Here is a 9869-nt window from a genome sequence, read left to right as displayed (position 1 = left end):
ACCATAATATAACAAAGTAGCTATAAATAAACAAGTCATATGGTTCAAAAGTGGCCAAATTTATATCTTTTAAAGTACAAAGCCTTCAAATTAGTTGTAGTTAAAATATCACATTGCTAGTGAAATAACACCATCCTAAACAGATGTGTTAAGAGCTAAACATGCATGACTTATTGTACTCTTATGTTTTGTTCCTGATTTTTTGAAAGGATGTCAAAAAAGTCGTGTTACATAATTTTTTTAAGGAAGGAAATGGAGAGCAATGAAAGAAAAACTTATTTTTATTTCATTCATTGTAAATCCTTTCAAATTGGAGAGATTGAAAGAAAATGATTTTTAATACATTAAATCCTAACTTTTCTTTTCATTTCCTTCTAACTCAAGAACCGATAAATATGTGACTCGGGTGGTACATACCCTCTAGGTGAAGTTAGAAAAAAAATGATAAATATGTGAAGCTTATGGCATTATGGGATTGTGACTCGGATGGGGTATGTTTGCTAAGTTAATCATAAGCAAAAGCATGTCGAAGCTCATAAACATCATTCATTATCCATTATAAGTTTAATCGGAAATATATAAAAGTTTTTTATATAAGATGGCAATCTCATAAGCTCAAAGCGGGATTAGGTAGCATTGTGGTCTTTTGAGTGTGAGATCCAAAGATGAATAATTCACTTGAACTTAATGAATTGTGATTAGGAAACCGGTGGTTGGATTTAGGTGGATCATATACCCATAATCTTGGTTAATGTGTGTTTCGATTTGTTTATAATTTAATTGCATATATTGAGAACCGTTGTGATGTGTGTGTGAAAACACGTTGTATTTTGTATACTTTGCGTCAGTAGTTTAAGGATGTTAATATGTTTATTAGTAATGGTATACGTGCTTATTATATAAAGGGTTTTTGTGCAAAATATGGTAAAAAGAGCATACGAGCAGGAAAATGAGAGTGACGGGTCCGAATGGGACCTGTAGCAGGAAAAGTCAAAGAGAGAAGCCCCCGCGCCATGCGAGGGATACCTTCATCATCTTCGCGACACGCTAGGGATGTAATCTGGTGAGTCGGTTTAAATAACCCACATGCCATGTGAGAGAAGGCAAGGACTCTCCTGCGACGCGCGGGAGAGGTCATTTACGGGAAAGTATAAATATCGACCTAATTCGCATTTTGAGGAGCTAATCTTATTCCCAACCGTCAGAGACGAATTCAAAGGCGATTTTAGGTGATTCGGGTAGTATTCTTCCATCTTTCAAGATGTTCTTTCATGTTCGATCAATTCCTGATGACAACTGAAGCTGTGATGACTTCTATGCGCGGCTAAACGGTTGTGGCTTCCGCCCGGATGAAGGATTGTCTCGTTTTACATTGAAACTTTGTTTTTCAAATTCTTTTTAGCTGGTAAATCTTGATCACTTGTGTTGATTTTGTGAAACGTTTATTATATATGAATTGTTTGTTGTTTATCAAGCGTATTGACAATTTCCTTGCATTGCTAGCGGATTAGTACATTGGTAGGTAATTGATATAATTAAACAGGTTATTAGGTTGTATGGTGAGTTTTAAAAACTATCCCTAATAATTAATCAAAATCATTAATTCCAAGGCCATGCCTATGTGATGTTATGAATCTGAAACAAGTTTTTATGTTAAAACGGGCAATCGGGATTCCCGGTGGAGGTTACTTTTTCTCATCTTAATCACAACTTTCTTAATTACTTTTTGTGTTTTTTAAATCAATTAATCAAACCCCCAATTAAATAATTTTAGTTTAAATCTCTACACTAATCACAAATTACTCGTGGATATGATATTCTACTTACGTTATCCACTTAGTTTAATTAGGTTTTTGTATGACTCTTACGACAGTCATCAACTATTCATCAGAATGTGATGAATTAATACTTATTTATGAATTATGGCATGAATATCATCATGAATATACACTTTTACCCTTACACACTGCCCATCACCTGGTGTATATGTAGTAGGACTCTTAAGAAAATGGACTTGATCATAATGGATTTTGGTTAAAACTTGAAACTTCTATCCAGGTTTACGGTAAAACATATAAAACATACAAAGCACTTAAAAAATTAAGAGTAAATTACAAGTTTTGTCCTTTATGTTTGTCCTAAATTTCAGGCGTTGTCCTTTACCTTTAAAATTGATGAATTTTGTATTTAATGTTTGAAAATGTTGCACATTATGTCCTGTAGGGCAAACCCAGTTATAATTTTCAGTTAAGTTATGTCATCACATGAGGGTAGTATTGTTTTTTCACATCCTAATTTATTAATGAATTTTAGAAAACAAATAAAACATAGGTCTTGTTTTACACCCGATTTCCTTTAGCCCCGCACCCACCATCAGAAGACATGGATGAGCTCCTCAGAATGCATTTGATAAAAGGTGGGCACCATGAAAGATGAGCTCCTTTGTTTTGTCGAATTCGATTTGCACATGATGCTAATGTGTTTGTTATATTGTTTAGATTGGAATCAAAACTAATTCCCCAAACAACTAAAAGAAGAAGCAAAAACCACCAAGGGGCATTTGAAGAATTTTGTCCGGTACCTCAATTTGAAGCAATAACTTCAAAGCTTATAAAAAAAAAGATAAAAAAGATTAATGAGATGATTTGCTCAACCAAAAACATATGCCCTACCTTACATATTCATATAATGTAGACTGCAAAATTTATCATCTCTTCTTCGTCATCATCTTCGATGTCGACCTCAGCAAGTTTCGTCCAAACGTCGATTTTCTCGTGAAGACCGGTACATTCAACATGCCGCCGATTGCTGAAACTTCAACGGCATCGACTGAGATACGATCGGAATATCACCGGAGCATCACTCTTGCAGTGGTGATTTGGGTTATGGTGGTGATGGTGGGTGTGGCGGTGATGGTGGTCGATGGTGGTGATTTGGGTGCAGTGGTTTCTTGGAGCTACTCTTTGCAGGAGCAGTGCCTCTAGACCTAGATGATGTTTTGGAAGCTAGAAGAAGATCAGAGGAATGATATTTAGGGCTTCAATCAGTTGGTACAACATCTTGGAGAAATGAAGAGATATCATTTGGCTTTATTTTATTAAACAATATTAAAAAAAACAAAGTTAAATGACCAAATTATCCTTGTATAATGTGATTTAATCAAAAAATCTAACTGAGTTTTGCATAAAGGACATAATGTGCATGATTTTTAAACATTAAGGAAAAAACTCGTCAAATTTAAAGACAAAGAACAACGTCTGCAATTTGGTGTAAACATAAAGGACAAAACTTATAATTTACTCTAAAATTAATGGCTCTTCTACATTCACAAAAATTACCTTAATTATACATATTATACATATTAATATGAAGACCTCATGAACAGTGGTTTTGCTTTTTTATTAATATTGTTTTTTCTAGATTTTTATTAGTATTATATTGTTCTATTCGTTTAATTGATTTAAACATATATTTTTATATAGCTTTTAAGATATGATCAAAGTACCAGTTATCAAACAAGAAATTATAAAAATGAATACATACTGGTACAGATGTTGTTCAGTACGGTATGGTAGTGATACGATATTAATTCATCGAAAGCAAAAACACTAAAAATAAATACGGATACAAATGTTATCCAATCAGTTTTAATTGAATTTGGTACGATAGCGACACAATATCCGTTTAAAAAATATATATCGTAATGTTGAAATAAAAAGAGGTGAACAATTGTTTTTAATTTTTTTCAATATTGTTTTTCTAATGTTTTATTATTTTACTTTATTTGATTTAAGTATATTTTGTTCTCTCATATATCTTTTAATATACGATCATAGTACCCGTTATCAAATAGGAAACAATAAAACGGAATGTATACCGGTACCGATGATGTTCGGTACAATATGATAGCGATACAGTATCAATTTATTGAAAGCAAAAAACTAAAAGAAAAAAATAGTTGTGCCGATACAAATGTTATTCAATTGGTTTCGATTGGGCTTGGTACGATAGCGACAGAATATCCGTTATAAAAAATTATCGTAATTTTGAAATAAAATAAACATAAAATGCAAGCGAATCGATATCAACTGAACAACATATATAGGTACCATATCAATATGTGTTTTTTTGTTTTCAATCAATGTAATGTTTTCTCTTTCGATTACTATATCGAGTGCAAGTACTGTAACGAACCAAATTGATACTGACTTAAACCCCGCCGTGAAGCGCGGGGAAATATCACTTAGTATAAAATTAAACTAAACTACGACTACAACCATTGTTTGTAGTGATTTCTACAAATTGTTATGGTCAAACTTTTTTTCTTTTTGTCTATTATTGTGCAGCATGATCTGGCTGGCAGCCATTATAGAAGGAGTAGGTATCATTAAAAAAAACCCCATTTGTATATTTACATAATATTTGATGGATAAATTATTACAATGAGGGTGGCAATATTTTGTCACATCCTTATAATATGGTTAAAACTAGAAACTTATTTTTATTGTACAAAAAAAAAAATTATAATATCCATTGGTGATCATAAAAATAAGACATGAATCCAAGGGGTGTAGAAACGAATAAGCAAACAAATTTGGTTTTTCTTATGGTTAATGTGGGTGTAATTTTTTTAATGGCAAATTTGGATCACTGATGGACCACTGAAGTATCACCATACCACCAACGGAACCATTAGATCATATCCATCTCTACTAGGCATAATGTATATACACCAAATCAGAAGGAAATCCAATAAATATGGGAAAACCCCTTGTGGGGATCGAACCCAAGACCTATTGGTCTCAAAGTGTTATCCCACCACCAAAATATCACTAGGCTATAACGCCATGAGCCATCATGTGGGTGTAATAAGTATTTGCATGAGTATATAAAGGGTTGTAAATCAAAATCACTTAAATTCACCAAAATCGACTAGTGTTTTTGCAAAATTAGAACCAATCAATCACTGATTCACGTTATTTTTTTCGAATGGCAAACTTTTAAAAAACGGCATACTAACAAGATACTAGTAGTGAAAAGACAAGCATATACAACCAAAAAGAGAAATTATATCACTGTCTCTACCTTAAAGCATTAAAAGGCGACCTATTTTTAATCCACAACAATCCTAGAGGACTTAAGGTCTTCCATCACTTTTAGGCCTGTAACCTGTGTGCCCGAGAAAACTGCCTTCCAGATGCACCAGCAAGCTATCATAATAATCCCTTGAAGAACTTTGCCTTTCACCAATTTGATATTGCTGGAACTGAAAAACATAAATGGGGGTTACCTTACACCAATTTGATATTGCTTGCCAACTATACGTTGCCAAAGAACATGAAATAAGAAGATGCGAGGATGATTCAGTATCGAAGTTACATAACCCACATAGAACCGAATCCAAATGAACATTCCTATGTGCGAGCCCCTCCCTAGTCGGTATACGATCCAAACTAGCTTGCCATGAAAAAATGTTAATTGTGTTAGGATGATTCACGGTAATTGACCAACACTCTTGCAAATCAAAACCAATGGACCACGTAATCATCTGGAGTAAGAAACAAGCGACCATAGAATTTTGTCAGTTACACTAAAGTTGACCTTTGATTTTTCATGTTGACCATTCATGGTGATGTACATGTGTTTATAAGAATCTAGATAAAGCTCGTTAGGTTGTACGTAAAGCATCTTAGATTATACATGAAGCGTTTTCTTTCATTATATTGTTTTTAGTGTTCAAGAGTTGATAAATTAGTAAAAAATACAATTTATTATTTTATAAATACCATATGAATATAGAGCGTCTCATGTACATGAAACTTGTGCCTCAGTTTTTTCGAGCTAATACATCAGTACATCTGGTGCCTTTTAAGTTTTAAAAAGAAGGATGACATGTTATAATGACACACATGACATGAACTTGAGAGTTAAATATCAGTCTCGGTCATTTTTGCGTCTTTTTTAATTATGAACAAGTCATTTTGTATTATGTTTCATGTGTAGTTATAAAATAAAAAAAGTAGCTAAAAAGGAGACACCATCATATGGGTCAAAGTCTACCAAAATATATATATTTTTTAAACCATAAAGCCTTCAAATCCATTGTAGTTAAAATATCATATTGCTACTGAAATAATGTAATAATATAAATCATCACGAACAGATGTGTCTTGAGAGCTACAAACATGCAGCAGTTATTATACTCCTTTTAAGTCTCTTAACAACTTAACAACTTATCACGTTTCATTCTTAATTTCGTATCTCTATATTTTTCATAACTTGGGTATTCATCTACAGTACCCAAGTCAAATTACCCCATTGCTATAGAAAATAAGGTAAAAGGTGACACATACCTTTTATCAAACGGGTGGTGTGCATTTAATGTATGGTCTACATATTCACACACCCTAGTCCCTATTTAGACACCCTCGTATACGCCTCGTATAGGTCTGTACGTCGCGTATAACCTTTTTCAATTTCAAGAGAATCTCTGATTATGTCATATTTTGTCTTATATGCCTCGTATAGGTCTATATGGGGCGTATAGACGAAAAAGACCATTTTACCCCCGAGTTAGGCTTAGACTGAGAGTAAATTGGTTTTTTTTTGCCTCTCTTCTATGTTTAGTATAGGCTTGTATTAATATCAATAATAACACTCATATTAATTATAAAAAAACTCATATTAGTATCAATAATACTAATATTAATTATGAAAAACTCATACTAATTATAATAACACTAATATTAAATATAAAAAACTCATATTAATGTCAATAACACCAATATTAATTATAAAAACCTCATATTAATTATAATAACTCTAATATTAATTATAAAAAAACTCATATTAATTATAATAATACGTATAGGCCTAAAACGATTAATATTGTATAAAATGTTTGTTAAAAAAAAAAAACTTATATACGCCCCATATAGGCCTGTACGTGGCATATATGAGGCATGGGTCATATATGAGCCATATACGAGGGGTCCTATACGCCTAGTATAGGCCTATACGAGGCATATAGGAGCAGTCAAACCAGAACTGACATCAGTCAGACACTGAATTTGATGTAACCCTATACGCCTCGTGTAACACCCTGAAAACGAGTTTGGTAATCAAACCACGTTAATATTTATGAACGGGTAAATTGCCGTTAGTGGTGAAGTTAACCCGGTAAATATTAGGGATTAAATAAAGAAACCTAATATTAAATAAAAAGGAATAAAGGCTGTGGAGGAAACAAAGTATATATATATAAGGCCCGAGTTAACAGGACTTAAAATAGAACGGGTTATAATTTCCCGAACCCATTAAAATAACTAGGAATAAAAATAACCTAGTTATAAAGAAGCCTTGTAGTAATATGTTAGAAGGTAAAAGCACCTAAAATAAGAACCTAATAATAGTTGGGGACCAAAGGTGTTAAGTTTGAAACTATTATTCTTAAAACAAAATTTAAAACACCAAACTTGTGTTAGGTTCGATCAAGAACGCAGGGGGGGGGGGACCAAACATCCCCCACCAAACCCTAGTTCATGCAAATTGTCCAAATTGAAGGCCAAATTTTGTTTCAAAACGAAATCCGAGCACGAAATAGTGATCTCCACTGAAAAAGGAGTCATAAGGTATGTGAATTTCATGAGAAATCTCTTGTTGAATTTCTGGGTGATCTTAGAAAATTCGAAATTGATGGTTGCCTGTTTGTTATATGGATAAAATAGGAACATAGTAATGTCTAGGAGTAAACCCTAGACAAGTATATGTTGAAATCATGCTTAGCTCAAGTTTTTGTTGATACTAAATTCATGTATGAGATGTTTTTAGGGTTTTGATTGCAAAAAAAATAGTGTTATGATGTCAAGAACATGCTTAAATTGAAAGCTGAATTCAAACGATTCTTGATCAGAATTTACAGCCGATTTGTATTGGCTGTAACCTGGACAAAACCCGATAAAATCATGTGTTTCTTGACTCTAAAATGTAATTCCAGGAAATATCTTTAAAACCTCACTAGAATCGCATTTTTTCGACGAAAATTGAGCGTTATATAAATTTTTCCGTATCAAAGGTTCAAGCTGCGTTTTCTGGCAGAATTTGCAGCCCATTACGAATGTCATAACTAAATTTAGAAATTGAGTTACGATCTCAAGTTTGTACTGTAGAAATTTTTAAGTGATTAAAAAAATCGCCAATTGGAATTTCGTCAATTGGATAAATGAGGAATTTTAAATGAATTTTTCCGTAAGCTGCAGTCAGAAGTGACGAGTCTGATTGCAGCTTAGTTAATGAATTTTTACGAATTTTTGGTAAAGAGTTAGATCTTGAAATTTTAATAAAAGGTCTAACCCTCCGAGTGGTACACCACATAAAAAATCATAATTTTTGAAGACTTGTAAACAGGTTAAACAGGTCAACAAATACAGCCTATTTTCAGTGATACGAAACTTGATTGTTGATGTTATAAATTATGCCCACAATGTTCATATGTTGAAACTATGAATGAAACGCGTAATTTCCTAATTGATTTAATTAGGGGTGATACGTGATAATAAGGAATCTAATCATAATGTAGATTTTAGTTAATTTCACGTATCATATGATTAGAGGTAGTTAACTGGTAGAAAGTTAAAATTAACCAATGACGAAGTCGAATAATGATTTCGACATAGAAAATACGTAAGGTGGAATAGTTGTATTAGTTAATGACTAATCTAACCACCTTGTGAATGATGATGTTAGTTTGACGCTAAACGAGTTAGGTGGAAGCTTGAGGACGAAGCGGGTCAAACAAATCAATAAGGAAAAGTAAGGCATAGTTTGGATGCGAGGTGAGTAAAGCTTACACCTTTATCGTAAGATATGTATTTATTTATAGATTATAAATACGACAAGGTTATATTCAAAATATGATTTTGACATGAAAAGATACGGATCGGAACGTATCAAAAGACGAAAAACCATGTTTAATGGTAAAAATGGGTGAAATGGTAATTTGGTCATGGGATGACATAAATAAAAAAATGAGTTTTTGAATGGCTACTTTCTAAGTAAGCTTAGATGAATAAAAAGGGTAAAATGGTGATCTAGTCAAATATAAGCGCAAAATGTTTGGTCGTTTAGACCAAACGGGTCAAATGGTAATGTTGATACCATTTGACAATTAACGACTAATAAGTGTTTGTGGAGTTTTATGCACACAGGATAAATCGGCTTATGAATTAGTGATGCTATGAATTAATGATTATTGAGTCAAGGTATTAAAATGGGTCAATATGTTGATACGAACCCGGTACGCATATGTAACACCTCGAAATTTTGTGTCCAATAATGTGTTAACACGTGTCATTAGTTTACACGTGGCATTAGATATGAAATAAAGGACTAAAGTTGACAAACCATGAAAGTATGTAAATTCGAGGGTTATAAATGCCAACAAAGGGTAAATATACTGTATAGTAACTCTAAACGTTGCTCGTACCTTCAAACGAATAAATCATGGATCGTACGGAAACGAAACGCGGAAGAAAGTGAGAGATTACAAGCTGCAGGGGTTAACTGTGTCAACATGTTTAATTATACCTCTGAGTGACCCTTTGACGAACCCGAGGCTTTGTAACAGTAAAATACGCTCACTAGAATGTACTATATAAATTCCGCGAAGTTCCGTTTTAAAACGAGAAAGTTATGATCAAATTCGTACGAGAGGGGTTAAAAGCGTCAACAATGAAAGTTAAGGCTTTTCGGATAATAATTAAACTAACCTGGGGCTTAACAGTACGGGTAAAAGGCACGAGGCCCTTAATTGTAATTAACCGAGGGCCAAATCGCAAAGTTACCCCTTCAAACCCGAAAGGTCAGGTTAT

The 9869-nt window shown here is 33.1% G+C and overlaps 1 long non-coding RNA gene across 1 annotated transcript; it reads left to right on the top strand.

Annotated features, from left to right (window-relative positions):
* The first annotated feature begins 7581 nt into the window (after positions 1–7581).
* LOC110903529 lies at positions 7582–9217 on the top strand. The gene is made up of 3 exons (XR_002572023.2): positions 7582–7631; positions 8746–8834; positions 9207–9217. It is a non-coding gene; the product is annotated as an uncharacterized LOC110903529 (long non-coding RNA).
* Positions 9218–9869: the final 652 nt, after the last annotated feature.

This window comes from Helianthus annuus, chromosome 13 (assembly GCF_002127325.2).
Source record: "Helianthus annuus cultivar XRQ/B chromosome 13, HanXRQr2.0-SUNRISE, whole genome shotgun sequence".
Taxonomy (NCBI): Eukaryota; Viridiplantae; Streptophyta; class Magnoliopsida; order Asterales; family Asteraceae; genus Helianthus; species Helianthus annuus.
This window is presented reverse-complemented; position numbering and strand designations above follow the sequence as displayed.